The 23,583-nt window shown below is 49.0% G+C and overlaps 1 pseudogene; it reads right to left on the reverse strand.

Moving 5' to 3' along the window:
* Positions 1-3,633: 3,633 nt before the first annotated feature.
* LOC139279506 (small ribosomal subunit protein eS25 pseudogene) lies at positions 3,634-4,009 on the reverse strand (annotated as a pseudogene).
* Positions 4,010-23,583: the final 19,574 nt, after the last annotated feature.

Raw genomic sequence — 23,583 nt, forward strand, 5'->3', positions numbered from 1 at the left:
ACGCCCTGTGTGCGGGTGCCCAATCCCCAGTCAGGACATATTTCTTTATCATGGATAGGAGGGGGTCTCTGTTGGTCCAGAGTTTGATCTGGTGGGCTGTGATGGGGGAGCCTACGGTGTCAAAAGCCTAAACGATCATGACCATCTCAACGCTTTGCTCCGCTGCCCCCTTGGTGATGGCCAGTGGGAGCCTGCTGAGCCCGTCAGTGCAATTTTCAGTGCCTGGCCGGTGCCGTATGGTGTAGTCATATGCAGCCAGCGTGAGTATGCAAACTGACGCATTGGCATTGACAGCCTTGCTGTCGGGCAACAGGGATGTTAGCGGTTTGTGGTCCGTCTCTAGCTTGAACCGTCTACCGAAAAGGTACTGGTGCATCTTTTTCACACCGTAAACTCAAGCGAGTGCTTCCTTTTCGACCATGCCGTATCCACGCTCTGCCTGGGAGAGTGACCTGGAGGCGTAAGCCATCGGTTGGAGTCGGCCATCGTCATTACCCTGCTGCAACACACACCCAACCCTGTAGGACAATGCATCGCACATTAAAACCAGTTTTTTACAGGGGTCTTACAAAAATCAACAGTTTGTTAGAACACAGCAGGTTCCTCGCCTTATTGAAAGGTCTTGACAGTCCCCCCAAAGCCATTCACAACCTTTACGCAGGAGCATGTGTAACGGCTCCAACAATGTGCTTAAGTTCGGCAGAAAGTTCCAGAAATAGTTCAAAAGTCCCAGGAATGATGGCAACTCTGACGTGTTACCGGGCCTGAGTGCCCGGGGGATCGCCTCCGTTTTTATTTCAGTGGGCCGGATCCCGTCTGCGGCGACCCTCCTGCCCAAAAACTCGACCTCTGGGGCCAAAAACACACACTTGGCCTTTTTCAGCCACAAGCCTACCCGGTCCAGTCGGCATAGCACCTCCTCCAGGTTGTGGAAGTGTTCTTCAGTGTCTCGACCCGTTATAAGGATATCGTCTTGGAATACGATTGTTCCAGGAATGGATTTGAGCAAGCTTTCCATGTTCCGCTGAAAGATAGCTGCCGCCGAACGAACACCACCTGTTGTAGATAAGTAATCCCTTGTGCGTCATGATGGTGGTCAGAAGCTTGGATTCTTCAGCCAGTTCCTGAGTCATATAGGCCGAAGTGAGGTCCAGCTTTGTGAACAGCTTGCCACCTGCCCGCTCTCGGGAGCGGGTATTGGTCTTCTCGCGACACTCGGTTGATGGTGGCTTTGTCGTCGCCACAAATCCTGACCGAGCCACCTGCTTTAAGGACAGGAACGATGGGACTTGCCCAGTCACTGAATTCAACGACCGAAATTATACCCTCTCTGAGCAGCCTGTCCAATTCACTTTCAATTTCTTACGCAATACATACGGCACCGCTCTGGCTTTGTGGTGCACTGGTCTGGGGTCCGGAGTGATGCGTATCACTACTTTAGTGCCCTTGAACATTCTGACACCGGGTTGAAACGGTGACCTGAATTTTTGTAGGACCTGTGAGCATGAACTTCACTCCACAGATGAAATGGCGTGCAGATCCCCCCATTTCCAATTCATCTCGGCTAGCCATTTCCCGGGACGATCCAGAGTGGCAGTCGGTTCTGTGATCCATTATGTATTACCACCAAGTTTGCACTGCCTAGCATCGGGATGATCTCTTTGGTGTACGTCCGTAGCTGCATGTCAATGATTCCAGTTTGGGCCTGCTAGCTCTGTGTGGCCATAGTCTCTCAAATTGTTGGGCGCTCATAAGTGACTGGCTAGCTCCCGTATCCAGCTCGATGCACACCGGGATGCCATTCAATTAAACTTTCATCATCATGGGTGGCGTTTTAGTGTATGAGCTGTGGATGTCAGCCACGTGAACCTGCTGAACTTCAGCATCTATGGCTTTTCCCCAGGCATCATCCTGCATTGCCACAGCCTTTTTGCACATCCTGGCCAAGTGTCCACTGACGTTACAAATCCTGCAGGTATATTGATGGAACCTGCAGCTTTTCGCAGTATGTCTATCCCTGCCTCTCCAGCATGAGCTGAGATTGTTGTTAACAAAGGGACTGTTACCAGGCTTTCCTCTCTGATTGCCCATTTGGTTGTTTCTCAGCATCTGATGCTGGGTGTTAATGGTCCCATCGCGGGACGCATTGTTCCTCATGATGGCGTGAATTGCCGATCCCTTTCTATTGTCCCTGTTGCCGGCCCACCCTTGAGTCTGTTGCTGCCTGGGCAGTTTCGAAATGCCCTTGCCTGCCTGCGTTGGGACCAGGGCTGCGCGCGTAAATTAGCTTGGTCTCCTCTTCCCCTGCCATGAAGGTTTGAACTATCAACGCCGCCCCTTCTAAAGTCAAGTCCTTGGCCTCTCTGAGCTTCCTGAAAATCCCGGCATGATTAATGCCCTCAATGAAAAAGTCCCTTAACATCCATTTTGCTTTGCACGCGTGGGTTTGGATCCTATCCTTGTCGCCAAATGTGGTGTCCCTGCACCGTACTACAAACTCACACGAGGCATGTACTGCAGACACAGTCACTACATGACCTTAACCTTTATTCCCAGGACCAAGGAGTGCTGAACCTGGGTGGGACCTCCCCTTTTATACCTGGAAACCCAGGTGAGGAGTGTCTCCCACAAGTTCACCCCCTGTGGTCACGGTGTGCATTTCTATGGTATAAGTACAGTGTACAGGAGTTCCATGAAGGTTACAGTTGCATGAAGATTACTGTTGCATGATGGTTACATACATGACAGTTTTTGTTCTCTTTATCGGTAGTATTAACTGAACTCTATTCTTGTGATCAGCTCCCATTGGCTGTTTTATTTTGCTCGTGGTTTCCAAGCTGCTAAAGAGCTTATTTTTCCTTAAAGGAGCCACACTGATGCAAACATTTGTAGAAACATTGAGTTCAACAATTTCAGACCATAACCCCCGCCCCTATTTTTTTCTTCTGTTTTTCGATTTTTTTTCTGTTTCTCATGGCAGCTGTTGGTGATGCTTCCATTTACACCCTATCTAAACTCATCTTTTGTTTCTTAACTTGTCCCACTACCATCTCCTTTTGCCTCGTAGCATCATTCCTTTCGCCTCTTAATCTCTTCTGCTTTCCACCCTATCACAGACCCTCCCCTTTGTTATTTCCTCCCCTCCCTCATGCCCTGCCCCTACACTTGCTCAAAATCTATTACATTGCTAACTTTTTCCCGTTCTGACGAAGGGTCATCAACCTGAAACGTTAACTCTGTTTCTCTCTCCACAGATGCCACCTGAGCTGCTGAGTATTTCCAGCGTTTTCTTTTTCTATTTACAGAAACAGTTGTGTCCAAATTCAAAGTTAAATTATTCTCTCTCTATAAGCATCAATTGCACTCTTATGGCCGACTTTATTCCAGGTTTGAGATTGTAGGCAAGTTCACAGGCATCTGCCAATGCACATATGAGCCAGCTGCAAGAGTGTGGGACAACAGCCAGGGTGACTCGAATTTAAATTTTTCATACGCTACAAGGATAGGGAAGGGAAAGTGGCTAGTTTCTGCTTCATGCCTATTTTTTTTCCTGGTAATGACGGCTTTATTTTTCTTTTTCATTTTTACAGTTGTAGCTAAATATCTTCACTTGGAATCCATCCCAGAACCTGTTTATGCGTCATCGCCAGCAGCAGGTGCATCCCCTCCTATGGTGTTTCCTGTGTGGATAACCTGTGCTCTGTGTTTGCACACCAGCTTGATCATACCTTTTGAAAGCGGCTCCTGGAGGGCAGCCCTGGCTAGGGAACGTCGGATCTTTAGTCTTTCAGAGATGACTGCAGATGTGATGAGCTTGTAGTTGGGCATCTCTTTCAACAGTTTATCAAACAGGTTTGTCAAACCGGACCAAGTTGTTCAGTTTGTCTCTTACTCTTCCTTTTGACCACTTCTTCTTCTTGGCCTTGCCTGTAGTCTTGTTTACTGGATCTTTATCCATTTTGTCTCCTTTGCCCCCATTTTTCTTCTTTTTGTCATCATTACGAGGCATATTGCCATTCCAAGATGTCGCCTCTTAACAGCATGCATGAGGCTGGCCACTAATTTGCAGGATCATGACTGCAAACTCATTTTCCATCACTTCATAACATAAAAGTCTCTGGGCCCGCATTTGGTCGACATACTATCGGCTGCCGCTGAGTTTTCTCGGCGGTCTCGATGTTTTCTGGGCGCTCTCCCCTCCGAGCGAGTTTGGTGAAGTCCTCCTGCCAGCGGAGAGAGAAGACCGCTGGGGAATATCCGCCGGCGTGCAACACCGACAAAAGTCCTCCCGCCCGCTTCCTCCCGAGATTGGTCCGGGTGGTCCTTCGCTCCAGCAGCAGAAGAGACCACCGCGTGGAGGGAGGTATTACCTGAACGGTAAGTATGAAGACCTGTTAGAAAAGGTTAGTGCACGTGTTTTCTTTATTTCTTTTTAAGGGATTTTGGTCGATGGGTCCTCTGAAGGATTTCTGGTATTTTTTTAAAATTGTTTTGAAACATTTTTAATTTCACTGTTTCCCCTCTCCCTGGTCCCAACTCTATCCTCGGCGTTACTTTGCCAAGGATTGCAATTGCCGTCCAGAATGTGACCTGTTGACCACTGCCAGAATCAGTGTGCAAGGCCCAATTTTGCCGCCGGGCGGTTTTTCCCACATTTTTCATGAAACTTCCGCCCAAAGTACCGCCAGGATCTCAGCGGTCCTTTGGATGGTACTTAGGCAGAACTTAGCTTTCACCAAACTCGGGTCCTCTGAGTCAGAAAGTTATTGATTCAAGTCCCATGTTCGGATTTGAGCATATAATCATGGCTGACACATCAATGCACTGCTGCATTGTCGGATGTACCATCTTTCGATGAGACATTAAACCAAAGCCCTGTTCAGGTGGCTGTAAAAAAAATCCCACACCATTATTCAAAGAAGAGCAAGGGATTGCTCTTGGTGTACTGGGCAATATTGATCCCTCAACTAACACTACTAAAACATATCATTTATCTGTTGTTTGTGGGACCATTCTGTATACAAATTAGCTGCTGGGTTTACTTACAAAACACCAATGAGACGGCATTCTAGAATAATTAATTGGCTGCAAAGCATTTTTGGACATTCCAGGGATATGAACGGTGATATATTAATGCAAGTTCTTTGTTCTTTCTATAAAATAAAATATACCATCACACTACAAAAATATGCAATTTTATTTTAGAAAATGAGACATTCTGATAGGTTATTCACCAGTGCAACCACTGTAGAAAGGGGAGGACATGCACAAATTTGACAAATGTGTTGAAACAAAAAAAGATCAGAAGATCTTTTGACTAACAGGAGTACGAAAACCAGTACAATATAATTTCCCTGCTTCTGCATACTTCCATATCACCAAATATTAATATTTGCAGAATCGTAAGATGGGGAAAAGCCGACAGTTCAGGCCTCATATCTCCAAAGTGTGTAAAATTCCTCATGAATTTTGTTGCGCTTAAAAAACAAGCAGGAGCACATCTCCAGAGGCCTTCCATAATCTAAAGAAATACAACTACATCATGGTGTACAGATGCTGAAGAACAGATAATAAAAACTAAAGAACAAAGGAGGGGGAAAGACTCCAGCGGGAGTTGTTGGTATTTTGAAGGCCAGGTAATAACATTTAAATTTAAAATAAAAATGTGCAATGCACACTCTAGTCTCCAAATCTCCAAAACCCTTGGATTGATGTGAGGTAGCAGTGAAGATCTGGTACTTTAAAAGGGGAGCAGAAGAAATAAAAATGTGAGCACCAGACTAAGGAAAAATAAAACGGCAGCATTAGACAGAAGTTTGAAAAGCTAGGGAACTGAAAAATAACAGTTAAAGGGAAGTGCCTGATTGAAGCAAAGTGTTGTGGCTCATTGGGGTGGTGTCGGGTCCTTCTGCAAGGAACATAAATGCATTCCAAATGATCCATTTTGTAAGAGGCCCACTTTTAAATATTTAAAAAAAAATTGATTTAGCTTCGGATGATATCCTGGCCACAGTCCCAGCCTGGACCCAGACGTAGGCCCCATTACCACCAATCAGCTGGTCGGTATACCGGGTGTACTGCCACCGATGTTATGCAAGGTCCCCCAAAGAAATGGGACATGGAATATCCAGACTTTGGGAGTCTGCATTCTGTTAGGCTGTTCTGGATACCCCAACGGAAGGTCAGGACTTGGGCCATTACAGAAATTGAATTAGTGCTCTTATGAAGGGCTTCAACTATTAAAAAAAAAAGTTGTCACACCGAGAGGCTTGCCAGCACCACATCTTCCTCACTTCCCCAGCGGGTACCTGAGAGACGCCATAATGATGAAGATGCCTGTTAGAAATATTTAAATTCTGGTGGGGTCATGAACAAAAGTCAGAGGCGCATCAGGGGCCCCACTCTGCCACAATTATGGTAGAACAGTAGATCTGAGGAATTTAGGCCCCAGTGAGTTTAATCATCATAGGCAGTCCCTCGAAATCGAGGAAGACTTGCTTCCACTCCAAAAGTGAGTTCTCAGGTGGCTGTACAGTCCAAACGGGAATTACAGTCTCTGTCACAGGTGGGCCAGACAGTGGTTGAAGGAAAGGGTGAGTGGGGAGTCTGGTTTGCCGCACGCTCCTTCCGCTGCCTGCATTTGTTTTCTGCATGCTCTCGGCGACGAGACTCGAGGTGCTCAGCGGCTCTTCTTCTACTTAGGGCGGTCTTTGGCTAGGGATTCCCAGGTGTCGGTGGGGATGTTGCACTTTATCAACGAGGCTTTGAAGGTGTCCTTGAAACATTTCCTCTGCCCACCTGGGGCTCGCTTGCCGTGTAGTAGTTCCAAGTAGAGTGCTTGCTTTGGGAGTCTTATGTCAGGCATACAGACTATGTGGCCTGCCCAATGGAGCTGATCGAGTGTGGTCAGTGCTTCGAAGCTGGGGATGTTGGCCTGATCGAGGACACTGACCTTGATGCGTCTATCCTCCCAGGGGATTTGCAGGATCTTGTGGAGACATCGTTGGTGGTATTTCTCCAGCGATTTGAGGTGTCTGCTGTATATGGTCCATGTCTCTGAGCCATACAGAAGGGCGGGTATCACTACAGCCCTGTAGACCATAAGTTTGGTGCCAGATTGGAGGGCCTGATCCTCGGAAATACTCTCTTCCTCAGGTGACTGAAAGCTGCGCCGGCGCACTGGAGGTGGTGTTGGACATCGTCGTGGATGTCTGCCCTTGCTGATAATAGGCTCCCGAGGTATGGAAAGTGGTCTCCGTTGCCCATGGCGGCGTCGTGGATTTTGATGACCGGGGGGAAATGCTGTGTGGCAGTGTCAGCTTGGTGGAGGACCTTTGTCTTACGACTGTTTAGTGTAAGGCACATGCTTTCATATGCCTTGGTGAAGATGTTGACGATGGCTTGGAGTTCAGACTTTGAATGTACGCTGACGCAAGTGCCGTCCACGTACTTTAGTTCGACAACAGAGGATGGAACGGTCTTGGATCTAGCCTGGAGGCAACAAAGGTTGAACAGGTTCCCACTGGTTCTATAGTTCAGTTCCACTCCAGCAGGGAGTTTGTTGAGGGTGAGATGGAGCATTGCAGCGAGGAAGATTGAGAAGAGGGTTGGTGCAATGACGCAGCCCTGCTTGACTCTGGTCCGGATGTGGATTGGGTCTGTGGTGGATCCATTGGCCAGGATCACAGCTTGCATGTCGTCGTGGAGCAGGCGGAGGATAGTGACAAACTTTTAAGGGCAGCCGAAACGGAGGTGGATGTTCCATAATCCCTTGCGGTGAACAGTGTCAAAAACCTTTGTGAGATCAAAGAAGGCCATTTACAAGGTGCTGTTTCCTGCATTCCTCTTGCAGTTGTCGTGCCATGAAGATCATGTCCATTCTACCCAATAGTGGACGGAATCCGCACTGTGACTCCGGGAGGAGCTCTTCAGCCACAGGGAGCAGACGATTGAGGAGGATTCTAGCGATGACTTTCCCAGTGGCCGACAACAGGGAGATTCGCTGTTGTTGCCGCAGTCGGACTTGTCCCCTTTTTTAAAGATGGTCACGATTACGGCATCTCTGAGATCTCCAGGCATGCACTCCTCCTTCCAGATGAGAGAGATGAGGTCATGCACCCCGAGAGGCTTGCCAGCAGCATATCTTCCTCACTTTCCCAGCAGGTACCTGAGAGACGCCATAATGATGAAGGTGCCTGTAAGAAATATTTAAATTCTGGTAGGGTCAGGAGCGAAAGTCAGAGGTGCATCAGGAACCCCGCTCTACCACAATTATGATAGAAGAGTAGGTCTGAGGAATTTAGGCCCCAATGAGTTTAATATAAATGAGATGGAAGTCCTAGAAAGGTTAAACGGACTCAAAACAAATACATTCCCAGTAATAGATGGTATTTACCCAAGAGTACTGAGACTGACAAGGGAGGATATTTGTGAGGCACTTGCAGTGATCATAATGGAGTTGATGAATACTGGGGAGGTGCCTGTAGATTGAAACAGCTTAAGGTGATGCCCATTTTAAAACTGGTGACAAAGCAATTGAAAGCAACGTCTGTCTTCAATCTCATGCAAATCATGGGCTCAAAATTGGCCCACCCTTTTTTTCGACGCACTCACCAGAGATACGCTAACTTTGTGGGCTGAAAACAGCGCCGAAAAAATCTCCCCCGATCCTGGTCGGTGTGTTGCCTCTTCCGGGGCTTGGCGCAGCGTGGCCAGTCGATTGGGGGGGTGGAGCTAGGACCCTGCGCCAGAAACAGTGCCAGCAGCTCTCCACATGCCGCTGGAGTGTGCATGAATGCGCAGTAGCTCCTGCCCCCAGCCTCTGTGTGCGTGCTGTAGCGTGGGACTCGATGCATCCTGCCCCTATCCCAGGCCAAGTGGCCTCCCGCACAGACCGGCCCACTGCCTTCCTGGGCTGGAGATTGACAGTCTGGCTTCAGGTCGGGTGGGTGGAGGATGCTGGATAGAAGGCCACAACAAACAGGTCGGTGCGGGGCCAGGGCATGGTGGGGCGGGGCGGGGGAGGCGGCGGAGGAGCTTTGATCCCGGGGGAGGAATTCCGAAACGCAGGGTGGGTTCGATCACCGACCGCATGGAGGTAGGGGGTTCCGATCCCGTGGGCGGTCCGATCCTCGACATCTCGGGAAGATCTAATCCCCAGACGTGTCCGATCTCTGATTTTTTGAAATTGAGGCGTTGCTTAACCGGGAGCCAATATAGGTCAGGAACTGCAGGGCTGATGGGTGAACGAGACTTGGAGCGAGTTAGGACACGACAGACAGGTTTTGGATGACCTCAATTTTATGTAGGGTAGCTCGTGGGAGACCAGCCAGCAGTGCATTTGTATAATCAAGTGCAGAGGTAACAAAGGCATGGATTAGGGTTTCAATAGCGGATGAGCTGAGGCAAAGGCAGAGATGGGTAATATTCTTCATCTTCTTCTTCTTCTTCTCTGGCCGGACACTCCTCTGCACAGCGCTCCCTCCGGGGGGGGATTGGGCCAACTCTTCGGGGCCCGCCGACTCTTCTTAGCCCCCTGCATACTGAATGGCCGACTGACTGACTGTCGTTCCAGCCGATCGGCACACACACATACTTACTGCAGCAGCACCCCAGCCCAGCCTAGCGCCAGCTCTTAAAGGTGCAGTCCACCCAAACATGTAACCTCCCTTTACCCAGCAAAATCCCTCATTCGGAATAGGCCAGGTCCCGAGGGCGCCGGATAAGGGAGATTCAACCTGTAGTGTAATGGCACCTCTATTGTTTCTCAACTCTAAACAAATAGCTTCTGTCTTTGACCCCTTCAGGACATCCTCTCTCTCTGACACTGTAATATTCTCCTTAATCAATACTGCCAGCCCAACTCCTTTCTTTCCTTCCCTATCTTTGCTAAACACCTTGGGGCCAAAATTTAGCCTCCCAAAAAGGCCACTTATCACCAGAAAGCGGCAGCCAGGCGGTGGAGTCGAGCGCTGCTGACTTCTGGTCCAATGGCCGCCACGATCGAAATTCATCTCAGGGATTTTTCTGACGGTCCCCACTTCCGCCCCACTGCGGCCGACCGTCTGGAGCACATCACCAAAACACGCACCGCCGCTCTCCCGCGCACCCGCAACATTTAGATGGAAAAATCATATATCCGCTGCATGGTGCCCCCAACAGCTTTTTCTGTCGGTGCACTTTGTTTTTTGTGTGTGAGCCATGGCAACGCGGTGGGCCTTCAAGGGGAAGGCACACTGCCACGCCATGTTTTTTTTTTGCCGGCCGACTTCCCTATTGGCCGGACAATTATGGCCCCGGGTTCAGCCGGGCCGCCAACGGGCAGCCTGGCACCCCCTCTTGGGTGCCAGACTGCTGTCCCGGCTGAAACCCTCCCTGGTGGCCCAGTGGCTGAGCCTTAATAATCACTGCTTCTCTCCCCTTTAAATGAGGGGAGAGACGTGGTGATGCACATGTGCACGGACGTCAGCACCACTCCACCGCTGACTGACTCCGTTCCGTCCCCACTTCCGCCCCTCTAGAGTACTTACTGCTGCACTTCCACCCCCATTATGACCGCCTTCTGGTTCGCTTCAAAAAAAATTGCCAAAGAGCTGAAAATGGATCAAGAGTCTGCCTCATCTTAGGCAGTGCCCCGGAGTCGAAGATAACTTTCCTCCACACTAAAATGAGTTCTAAGGTGGTTGATGAGACCAATGGGGGATCTACCATCTCTGTCACAGGTGGGGCAGACGGCGGTTAGAAGGACGGGTGGATGGGGTGCTTGATTTGTCGTACGCTCCTTCTGCTGTTTGCGCTTGGCTTCCGTGTGCTCCTAGCGGAGAAACTCAAAGTGTTCACCGCCTTCTCGGATGCGTCTCCTCCACTTTGAGCGGTCTTGAGCCAGGGATTCCTGAGTCAGTGGGGGACGTTCTTTTTTTCAAGGAGGCTTTGAGGGTGTTCTTGAAGCATGTTCTCTGCCTTCCTGGGGCTCGCCTGTCGTGACGTAGCTCGGAGTAGAGTGCTTGTTTCGGGAGTCTAGTATCGGGCATGTGGACGATGTGGCCCGTCCATCAGAACTGATCGAGCATGGTCAATGCTTTGATGCTGGGGATGTTGACCTGAAAGAGAATGCTGATGTTGGTGTGCCTATCCCGCCAATGAAGTTGCAGGACTTTGCGAAGGCAGCGAGTGCTTTGAGATGCCTACTGTAAATACCCAGTCTCCTATATGCCTCAGAGACATGGGTTATCACTACTGCTCTGTAGACCATGAGCTTGGTGTCGGGTTTAAGATCCTGGTCTTCGAACACTCTTTTCCTCAGGTGGCTCAAGGCTGCACTGGCACAATGAAGGCGATGTTGGACTTCATCATCGATGTCTGTCCTTGCTGATAGTAGGCGCCCTAGGTATGTGAAGTGTTCCACATTGTCATGGATCTTGATAATCGGGGAGCAGTACTGTGTGGCGGAGGCAGAGTGGTAGAGAACCCTTAGCAGGGGGATCCAAGACTATTGGTGACCAGGTTCTGCTGCATGGGCCTAGCACGCACACACACACACACACACACATGCTCCTACTGACCCCCTCCCACTTTCCCTCGGGTCCTCTCTCCCTGGTTTTCAGAGAGCGCGATGTAGGTGAGCACGTTAATCTTGGAGCAGCTTCCGAATTGTCCATAAACTGCTGACACTGTACTCCGGGAACCCCATTCCACTCTCTCTCCAGCCGCTCACGCTTTGGTCATTGGTTCTTTACTAGTGACCCAACCTCCCTGCTGGTCCGCGCTAAACCTTCCCTGGGTCCTGGCCTCGCTGCTGGTCTGTGCTGAACCTTCCCTGGGCCGCGACCTCGCTGCTGGTCTGTGCTGAACCTTCCCTGGGTCCTGGCCTCGCTGCTGGTCTGTGCTGAACCTTTCCTGGGTTGTGTCCTTGCTGCTGGTCTGTGCTGAACCTTCCCTGGGTCCCGGCCTCTCTGCTGGTCTGTGCTGAACCTTCCCTGGGTCCAGACCTCGCTGCTGGTCCATGCTGAACCTTCCCTGGGTCCCGGCCTCGCTGCTGGTCCGCGCTGAACCTTCCCTGGGTCCTGGCCTCGCTGCTGGTCTGTGCTGAACCTTCCCTGGGTCCAGACCTCACTGCTGGTCCGTGCTGAACCTTCCCTGGGTCCCGGCCTCGCTGCTGGTCCGCACTGAACCTTCCCTGGGTCCTGGCCTCGCTGCTGGTCCATGCTGAACCTTCCCTGGGTCCCGGCCTCGCTGCTGGTCTGTGCTGAACCTTCCCTGGGTCCTGGCCTCGCTGCTGGTCTGTGCTGAACCTTCCCTGGGTCCAGACCTCGCTGCTGGTCTGTGCTGAACCTTCCCTGGGTCCTGGCCTCGCTGCTGGTCTGTGCTGAAACTTCCCTGGGTCCCGGCCTCGCTGCTGGTCTGTGTTGAACCTTCCCTGGGTCCCGGCCTCGCTGCTGGTCTGTGCTGAACCTTCCCTGGGTCCTGGCCTCGCTGCTGGTCCGCATTGAACCTTCTTTGGGTTCTTGCCCCTGCCAATGCCCGGCAGTCCTCCGATCCTCGCCGCCTGTCATTTCTCGCCACCCGCGGCCCCATGGCACTGGAACCTAAAAGTAGTACAGGTAAATACTGGCCTGCTTTCCTGTGACCAGAGCGGGAAACTTGAAAAGGACTGAGCTGAGAGCTTGGCCAACGGATAATTGCAGGCAAGAGGAAGGCACGGAACAGGAAACTCACAACCTGAGAGGAAAGTGCACAGCCCGAACTCACATAGTCAGTACCGCCATTTCAGACCGTGAAAGACCGGAACGTCACACTGCTATCATTGCCCGGGAACTCAGACACTTTGACATCGATATCGCTACCCTGAGCGAGACACAGCGGGCAGGAGAAGGTCAGCTCAAGGAACAAGGTGGTGGATACACCTTCTTCTGGAGAGGCAAACCAGAAGAAGAACGCCTCCATGGGGTTGGCTTCGCCATCAAGAATGAGCTAGCTTGGCGTCTTTGAGATTCTCCCTATGGGATAAACAAACGCTTCATGACCTTCGGCTCACTCTCACCCGGAACCAGTATGCTACGGCCATCAGTGCATATGCCCCAACCCTGGAAGCTACGGATGAGGCCAAAGAGGAATTCTGCTCCAGCCTTGAACAATCCCTGTCCCGAGTCCCAACGGGCGACAAGATGATTCTCCTTGTTGACTTTAATGCCAGAGTTGGAAAGGACACAAACCTCTGGAGAGGGGAGTTTGGCAGGGAAAGGGTAGGGAAATCCAACTCCAATGGTATCATCCTCCTGACGAAATGCTCAGAACATGGTATTGTCATAATCAACACCTTGTTTCGTCAGAAAAACAAGTACAAGACCTCCCGGCAACACCGTCGCTCCAGGTACTGGCAGCTGCTAGACTATGTCATCGTCCGAGTAGTGGTGATGCGTTCCAATGTCCCTGCCCTTCTGTTAAAGGGGAGGGATGCTGTGAACTCTGCAGGCCCTTTAAAGGTGTCCACTGGGCCACCAGTGCTAAAGGTTGCCGTGACCGCAGCCCAGCATCGAGATGGAATGCTGGGCTGCAGGATCGTGGCCCGGATCCTGCGAGAGGTGCGACAAACAGTCTGACCGGTAAGGAGGGTAAATAACAGATGGCGGTGCAAGGCGCAGCACAACTCACCTTTAAGGTTCGCCCCGTGATGGGTGACCGGCCCAGTTTGTGACCGCGAGGTGGCACGGGCATCGCCTGCGGCGGTCTGACGGGTGCTGGGCAATTTCCACCGCAGGACGGAAAGGGGCCGTAACGCATGGCGATGACATCTTCGGCGGAGGCACGGAGGCACGGAGGCACGGCAGTCCGGGGCATTACCGCAGAGGATGCAGCGTTACCATCGGGGGCTCGGCTCTACCGTTTGTGCGCCTTCGCTAACTGCTGCGCAATTTCTCGGGAGCCGATAGCACCACCCCCTCCCCGTGCAAAAAACAGCTTCGCACCCCATTAGCGCAGGCGCAGAATAGGGGAATTTCGGCCCCCAATTTGGCTTTTATCATCTGGAAGCTGATCTTACAGAGATCTATGATAGTAAATCCAGAATGTTGGGCCATAATATGCGCCCCCTATGGACGTGTATGGGATGCGCATGCGCCCATAGAGGCTGCACAATTTCAGAGTTTAGCATGCGCTGCGCATGCGCTAAAACCTGGAACTCGGGATTCTCTTGACAGATCAACGCATCCCCGGGAAAACAGCATTCGCTGACGGAGAGTTAGGCAATTTTCCCAAATTCTGCCCAGCGAATGCCCGTGAAATTCTTACACCTGGTAAAAGCAGGCTTCAGGCCCGCTTTTCCCAGCGTAAGAGTTTTAAAAAACAGAAAAGAAAAATTTTAGCAATAATTTATACATTTAAAAACCTATGAAATAAGATACGTTTATTTGTAGCCCCATTAAAACTTGTAATTTTATTTTCAAAAAATTAAACTTTTATTTTAAATATTTAATTCAATGCCATTTTGATTCATTTTAAATATGTGATGTTTTTGAAAAAAATGTATTTGAAGCTTAGAGGTATTTTGGGGGGTATTCCTATTCATCATCATCATAGGCAGTCCCTCGGAATCGAGGAAAACCTGCTTCCACACTTAGAATGAGTCCTTCGGTGGCTGAACAGTCCAATACGAGAGCCACGGTCCCTGTCACAGGTAGGACAGTCATTGAGGGTAAGGGAGGGTGGGACTGGTTTGCTGCACGCTCTTTCCGCTGCCTGCGCTTGATTTCTGCAAGCACTCGGCGATGAGACTCGAGGCGCTCAGCGCCCTCCCGGATGCACTTTCTCCACTTAGGACGTTCTTTGGCCAGGGACTCCAGGTGTCAGTGGGGATGTTGCACTTTATCAGGGAGGCTTTGAGGGTGTCCTTGTAACGTTTCCTCTGTCCACCTTTGGCTCGTTTGTCATGAAGGATTTCCGAGTTGCTTTGGGAGTCTCGTGTCTGGCATGCGGACAATGTGGCCTGCCCAGCAGAGCTGATCAAGTGTGGTCAGTGCTTCAATGCTGGGGATGTTGGCCTGGTCGAGGACACTAATGTTGGTGCATCTGTCCTCCCAGGAGATTTGTAGGATCTTGCAGAGACATCGTTGGTGGTATTTCTCCAGCGACTTGATGTGTCTACTGTACATGGTCCATGTCTCTGAGCCATACAGGAGGGCAGGTATTACTACAGCCCTGTAGACCACGAGCTTGGTGGTAGATTTGAGGGCCTGGTTTTCGAACACTCTTTTCCTCAGGCGGCCGAAGGCTGCGCTGGCGCACTGGAGGCGGTGTTGAATCTCATCAATGTCTGCTTTTGTTGATAAAAGGCTCCTGAGCAATGGGAAATGGTCCATGTTGTCCAGGGCCGCGCCGTGGATCTTGATGACTGGTGGGCAGTGCTATGCGGCAAGGACAGGCTGGTGGAGGACCTTTGTCTTATAGATGTTTAGCATAAGATCCATGCTTTCGTACGCCTCAGTAAATACGTCAACTATGTCATGGAGTTCATCCTCTGAATATGCGCAGACGCAGGCATCGTCTGCATACTGTAGCTCGACGACAGAGGTTGGGGTGGTCTTGCACCTGGCCTGGAGATGGCCTGGAGACATCCTATTCATGCTTATGGGGATTCCGTACATATGGAATCCCGATATACACGAATGGGGATTCCCTTGTCATTTGTTGGGCTGGCCCAATATGATCCTAGGGGAGTTCCTGCGTCCCTAGGATATGTGGGCCTCAACCCACAGGTACCCGGAGAGCCCCAGAACCGTAAATCTCTGTACCTCCCAGACTACAAGGTAGCAGGTGTTTTAAACCTATCTCAAAATTAATACAGGTTTCTTATACCCCTTCCCTTACGCTGTGCAACATGCTTGCACCAGTCATAACATTTTTCAGGGTAATTAATGTGCAGTAGGTGGGAATTTAGCTCAACTTTTCGCCAGCAATGGGTAGGTGAAGCTTGTAGTGAAGTCGATGCGGATGTTAGAACTTGTCAGATTGCTAGTTCGGGATTAAGTGCAAGCGGTTGTTGAACGTGCAGTCAATTTCAACGGCGATATGACAGCATACTCTGAGAGTACGCTGTCAGACCGACCACCAATTCAGGGCCATCATCTCAGTGTTCTCTTCCAAATAAAATTATTTTATCATAAATTATAAATGGATTGTTTTTAACTTTCTTCCCATTTAACATTCCACATACAGAAGATTGCTGGTTGTTATAAAAACTATATTGTATTAAAAAAAAAACTAGCCCTTTATGAAAGAACAATTTTACCTTATTTTCCTCACCATTTTAAGCATTTCATGATTTATTTTCACTTCAAACATTGATTTAAACTTTTCTAACCATTGATGTATGTTTTTCAGAGCGAAAGGGTGTTACTTTGGGGGAAGGGTGAAAACAGGCACTAAGTGGATGCTGTGCTTATAAGACACATCTGCTTAGAATGTTGCCGGGAGTGGAGAATCTTTGCTGGGAGTGGAGAATCTTAGCTATGAGGACAGATTGGATAGGCTGGGTTTGTTTTCCTTGGAACAGAGGAGGCTGAGGGGAGACCTCATTGAGGTGTATAAAATTATGAGGGGTCTAGATATAGTGGATTGAAAGGGCCTATTTTCCTTAGCAGAGGGGTCAGCAACCAGGGGCCATAAATTTAAAGTAATTGGGAGAAAGTTTAGAGGGAATTTGAGGGGAATTTTTTCACCCAGAGGGTTGTGGGGGTCTGGAACTCACAGTCTGAAGGAGTGGTAAGAGACAGAAACCCTCACCATATTTAAAAAGTACTTGGATGTGCACTTGAAATGCCATAACCTGCAGGGTTACGGACCTGGAGCTGGAAAGTGGGATTGGGCTGGATAGTCTGTTTTTGGCCGGCATGGACACGATGGGCCGAAATGGCTTCCTTCCATGCTGTAAACTTCTATGATTTTAGAAGTCTGGTTTTAGCCTGCAATTTTGGGGCTAATTGATGATCATCGTGATTCTCAACATGCCTGCAGGTGCTAAAACAGGCACCTGCAGATTTAGCACCCAATCGCTGATAAGGTGCATTTTTCATGCAGCAGTATATGTAGCTTCCACACAGCCACTTCCACTGAAGGTGTGGAGTGCGCTGGATGACACGGGAAGTTTCAGGATGGCTCCGGGACTGAGGGAGAGATTGCACAGGTTCTTGGACCTGGCACTAGAAGTCCTGGTAGAGGAGGTCCAGAAGAGGAGGGGTGGCCTGTACCCGCAGGGGCAAAGGAACCCACCTCGTCCTCCTGTTCCTCCTGTCCCTCTCTCCTGCAGCAGCAGGTGCTGCTCTGCTTGGCCTCATGTTCTCCTCCCATTCCTCCTCCAGACCAAGGGGGACCCCTAGCAAGATCTCCATCACCAAGCACTCCCATTCTCCTGGTGATTCCTATAAGCTATCCAATAAGATAGAATAGCACAACACTCACTCACTTCAGAGAATTTCTAGGAAACATGTTGATAGGACATTGGTGAAGTCATAACAAACTATCCCAGAAAGTTTCCCGATGTGACTCAAATATCCCCTTCAAGCACAGTGTGGTCAGCCCATCTCCAGCAGCAAGTGAACAGCGAAAGCTAAGCACAGCTTGAAGTAGTGCTAGAAATCCTCAGCAACGACCTGTTTACTCCTGCTCAGCTGGTTGCTATTAGGAGAGGTCGTTAATTGCAGCGTTAGCCAGCAAAATGGCGTGCAGTCTCCTTAATGACAATTTAATTTTAAATCAGAGAGTTAATGGTCCTCCGGACGGCCATTCTTAGCGTGCGTTTCAACTTCTTTACCAAATCTTGCGCTAAAGATGGGCTAAACTGGCATTGCAGCTCAAGACTCCATCACAGCCACCTCAGAGGCTCTGTAGCAGCTAAAGCATCCAGCGAAAATTACCCCAAATTGTTTTGTTCCACCTTAATCCTCTCTCATGGAAGAAATGAATGTCTAACATTGCCGAAAGCAATGTTGTTTTATGTGCCAGCCCTACTAGTATGGTCTATTTCAACAGTGGAAAGTGCCTAATGTTCCTGAGTTTCATTTTCTTTCATTTGTCTCCACTCAGACTTGGTCATCTCAACTATATATTTCTTACTCCTAAAGATTTTAAGATGCTCTCGTTTCTCCTTCTCCCTTTCTAAGTGCTGCAGAAGTCAAACTAGAAATGAGACCATTATCAACATTACTCATGTACTTCAAAATTTCACTTCTGGCTAAGCATTTCTCCCCCTCTATACCATAAATGCAATCTAAAACAAACAAAATATAAAATCTTATTTGTGGATGCACTTACCCTGCAGCTACTGGTCTGAGACAGATGACTAGTTAGGTTCCAATTCGATGGAACTCCGTTTACATTTGTTAACTCCTCTCCGGCCTGAAATTTTATCTTATTTAGGAAACATCTCTGCCCATGACTTCTCCAAAACTTAGGTTTAGAAAATGGCGATGGGAAAATCTCTCTAAAGGTTTCAATTAAGGGCAGGTAGATTTATAATGGGCCAAAAATTGTGGCCTCACTGGGTGTGAACGAAGTGCGCATACACCCGACAAGGCCTCGCAAATGCCGGTTCTTTGCACACAATGCGCATGTGCAGAGAACCGACTTTTCCGATCTGTCAAAATGTCTTTCTTTTGATCAAATGCATCCCTGCAGGAAGGACAGCCGTGGGGCAGAGATTGCGCTATTTCCCCAAGTCTTGCCCAGCGAATGTCCTTCAAACTCTTATGCCAGGTAAAAACAGACATATAGCTTATTTTTACCAGCATAAGAGTTTTAAACATAGAAAATTTTAATTTAATCACACATTTTTATATTAAACACCCTGTCCATTAAGGTAAGTTTATTTTAAACCTAAAAAATAAAACACATTAAAAAACATTTCAAAAAATATTTTTTTTCCAATTTTAATTAATTTTAAATATGTGAGGTGTTTCTTAAAAATGTATTGTGCTGCGTTTCTTGTTTTAAGGGGTTATTCTCATTGATAGTAGTGGGAGCTCATTAAAACAGAGCTCCCATTATTATCAATGAGAATACTAGATAGTGATTGGTGGTCCAGGCCCATGTGATTCCAGCATACGCATCTGAATCTGGAAGACATGTTTCCGTACGCTGCACAGCGAATGGAGGCCTCTGGGACCAGCAGGTATTTTCGTAGATTTTTTTCAGGTCGGAGGCATTCGTCCAAAGGAAGCCCCCAATGTGTCCAGAGATTGCAACCACCACGCACTTGCAAAACATGTTTGACACACACTGGATTAACTCTCCACAGAGCGTTAAACTGAAGTGGTGTGAGACTACACCTTCCAGCAAGTCTCACTCCACCTCGCTCCAGACTCAGGTCAGGACATGATTTCCCTAATCCATCCACTTAGCAAGGAAGTGGCCTGGTCCCTGACCTCTACTAAAATTAGCCCTGATCGAGGGCCCCAGGAGATGTACACAAGAATGATTATCATTCTGAACTTCCCTTATGCTTTCCATGTGGGAAATGCCTGGTCTCTGAGAGGGGAACAGCAGAGAGGGGAGCAGGAGAGAAGGGACCAGCAGAGAGGGGAGCAGCAGAGAGGGGAGCAGCAGAGAAGGGACCAGAAGAGAAGGGACCAGAAGAGAAGGGACCAGAAGAGAAGGGACCAGCAGAGAGGGCAACAGCAGAGAGGGCAACAGCAGAGAGGGCACCAGCAGAGAGGGCACCAGCAGAGAGTGGATGTAAATGGTTTTACCCTTGGTGGTTTTGAATCACCCCCCTTTCACAGTTCTTGACACCGGAATTATAGTAGTGAACAGAAATACACAGGTATAGCCAGATTTTTCGGTCTCAACCGTCACAATGCTTTTATTCAAGTTAATGCACCCAGTAAAACACACCCTGGTGGTGTAAAACAAACAAATACAGTACAACACACAACCCTGGCTCGTCTGAACAGGCCCCTAATGCGAAGTACACCACCGAATCCATCCAACAGAATGTGCGTACGTCTATGATCCATTCAGAAAACCTCCCCACTAAACCCCTAAGGCTTGGTTGGGACACACGACACCCCTTCGCACTATGCGGTGGTCTTAAAGATGTGTGCGCTGGGATAAATGCTCACCAATTACCCCTCTGGCTTACTTGCTGCTTCTCCCGATGAGGTGTATCTTCTGGTTCTGCAGCAATCTGTGGTATTCAAGTCCGGTCTCAAGGTCAGATCCCCAGTCGAAGTATTAAGGCTCTCTTTGCTCCTAGATGGTGGTTTCTTCTCTGTGTCCCAGATGAAGTGCTCGGTCCTTGTGCGTTGAATGAAGCAAGCAAGCATTGAAGAGGAGAGAGAGAGATGGCAGCCAAAACTGCCTTTCTTATACCTGCAAAAATGCTTCTTCTCGCATCAAAGGTTAGTCCATCATCTGAGGCAGTCCAACTGAAAGAGCAAAAAAAACCTCTTTGGACGGTGTCTTTGTCAACTGTCCTGTTCCTAGGGACAAGGCTCCAACAAGTCTGGGGCCGAAAAGCTTCCTTTGTGTCTTGAGCACCAACCAATCTTCTTGATCCCTCACTGATGGGTTCCCATTACATAACAAAGGGTCCCCCATCACCCATCTTCCTGCTATTTCAGCTATTGATCCATTCCTGCCCACCTGATGTGTATTCCTGTGGGACATGTTTGGAGCTGTTCCACATCATGCTGTCTGCCCTTCTGCAGTAACAGCCAAGTTAAAAGAAATATCTAAAACTTTAAAGTCCAAAAGTTTAAGTCCAAAAATGTATGCTTTCCCTGTCGATGTTTTTGCTGACTTCTTACAGGGACCAGCAGAGGAGTGCAGCACGCAGGAGGTACTACCCATGAAACAGGGGCTACAGGCAGAGGTCGAGCTTTCTTGACATATCTGAACAGCAGTGTCTCAGGAGGCTCAGGTTGTTGCGTTAGGAGGTGGCAGACATCTGCAGCCTCCTAGAAGAAGACCTGCTCCTTGTTGGACCAGATGGCCATGCATTACAAGTAGCTGTCAAAGTCACCACCCCCCTCGATGTTTTTGCCTCCAGATCCTTCCAGGACTCTGCAGGAGACATATCAAGGGTCACCCAATCAGCGACCCACAAATGCAAAGGACTGGTGACTGATGGCTTGTGTGCCAGGGCTGGCAATTTTGTCATCTTCACCTGTGATGATGCCAGTCAGAATGAGCAGGCGGTCGGGTATGAGGCTCTGTCTGGCTTCCCACAGGTGCAGGGTTTCATCGACTGTACACACGTGGCAATCCAGGCACCTCCAGGTCACCCAGGAGTATTCGTCAACTGCAAGGGCTTCCATGCCATCAATGTGCAGCTGGTGTGCAATCACAAAAAGATATTTATGCAGGTGCATGCAAGATTCCCAGGGAGCTGCAATGATGCTTTCTTCCTGCGGCAATCCAAGCTCCCTGATGCCTTTGGACTTGCAAACAGACTTAAAGGATGGCTGCTAGGAGACAAGATTTACTCCCTTGGCTGATATCACCCATGAGAAACTCAACTAATGAAGCCCAAGAGGGCTACAATGAAAGCCTGATGACCATCTGATGTGTCATTAAACAAGCAGTCAGCATGCTGAAGATGCACTTTAGGTGTCTGGACAGATTTGGATGTGCACTTCAGTACTCACCAGTTAGGATCTCTAGACATGGTTGTGGTGTGTGGCGCTCTGCACAACATTTCACAATGCTCTGCAGCAGCGAAGTTTGGACCTGCAGGAGGAACAAGGTGCAGAGCACAGATCATCTGCAGAAGGTGCCGACACCAATGCAACACCAGCTGCTCCTGTTGCTGCCTGGGATGTCCTTATTAATGCAAGGTTCAACACTGCACAGCTGTCAGAATGCCCACTCTTCCCTCATCCATGCCACTGACACAAATCAGTCCTGCAAACAACCAACCACCCATTGCACATTCCCCCATTGGTCCCTGTCATTTCATGTCTTCCCATTCATCATCAAGGAAGTGAAAAGACAACTTGCTACCCAGCAACCAAGAATGGGCAACATGATGAGTAGTGTAAAGTAATAAATCTTATGTCATTCTACTAAAGAATGGAAACTCCACAACATAACATTTCTCATACACCCACGTGCATACCTTTGGTGAACTACAAAGCTTTACTCCTCCTTTTCCTATCGCCCCTATATGGTGCAACCCTTGTGGCTTAAGCAGAGGTTGAGGCAGGCTGCTCAGATCCCTGCTCTGGTGGCTGAGTAGCTCTTGGCTGGTGATCTCTGGGTTTTTGAGCCTATGAAGGCTCCGCCAAAGAGTGCTGCACCTGCACCTTTATCACCCCGAGCACGTTCCGCCATGCAATGAGATCACGGCTGATCTGCAACCTAATTCCATATACCTGCATTTGGCCTACATCCCTTAATACTTTTGGTTAACAAAAATCTATCATTCTCAGATTTAATATTAACAATTAACCTAGCATCAATTGCAATTTGCGAAAGAGAATTCCAAACTTCTACTGTCCTTTGTGTGCAGAAGTATTTTCTAACTTTCCGCCTGAAAGATCTGGCACAAATTTTTAAACTATGCCCCATAGTCCTAGACTCCCCAACCAGCATGTTAGATACTGACTGAGGCGGTGGGTGCTTTGAGTGGCATCCTCACTTCCATGTCCTCTTTCGCCATCATCTTCCTCACGAGCTAACCTCACTTCACGCCTACCCGTCTGCTGGGGAGCAGTTTGGTTCAGATGAGTGACATGCTGGAAGGCAAAAGCTAGGTATCTGTTATCCTATTTAAAGATACCAGACATGATGATATCCAGAGACTCTGCAGCCATGGACAAGGCCTAGAAACATAGAAACATAGAAACATAGAAAATAGGTGCAGGAGTAGGCCATTCGGCCCTTCTAGCCTGCACCGCCATTCAATGAGTTCATGGCTGAACATGCAACTTCAGTACCCCATTCCTGCTTTCTCGCCATACCCCTTGATCCCCCTAATAGTAAGGACTTCATCTAACTCCTTTTTGAATATATTTAGTGAATTGGCCTCAACAACTTTCTGTGGTAGAGAATTCCACAGGTTCACCACTCTCTGGGTGAAGAAGTTTCTCCTCATCTCAGTCCTAAATGGCTTACCCCTTATCCTTAGACTGTGACCCCTGGTTCTGGACTTCCCCAACATTGGGAACATTCTTCCTGCATCTAACCTGTCGAAACCCATCAGAACTTTAAACGTTTCTATGAGGTCACCTCTCATTCTTCTGAACTCCAGTGAATACAAGCCCAGTTGATCCAGTCTTGATAGGTCAGTCCCGCCATCCCGGGAATCAGTCTGGTGAACCTTCGCTGCACTCCCTCAATAGCAAGAATGTCCTTCCTCAGGTTAGGAGATCAAAACTGTACACAATACTCCAGGTGTGGCCTACCAAGGCCCTGTACAACTGTAGCAACACCTCCCTGCCCCTGTACTCAAATCCCCTCGCTATGAAGGCCAACATGCCATTTGCTTTCTTAACCGCCTGCTGTACGTGCATGCCAACCTTCAATGACTGATGTACCATGACACCCAAGTCTCGTTGCACCTCCCCTTTTCCTAATCTGTCACCATTCAGATAA

This window comes from Pristiophorus japonicus, chromosome 14 (assembly GCF_044704955.1).
Source record: "Pristiophorus japonicus isolate sPriJap1 chromosome 14, sPriJap1.hap1, whole genome shotgun sequence".
NCBI lineage: Eukaryota > Metazoa > Chordata > Chondrichthyes > Pristiophoridae > Pristiophorus > Pristiophorus japonicus.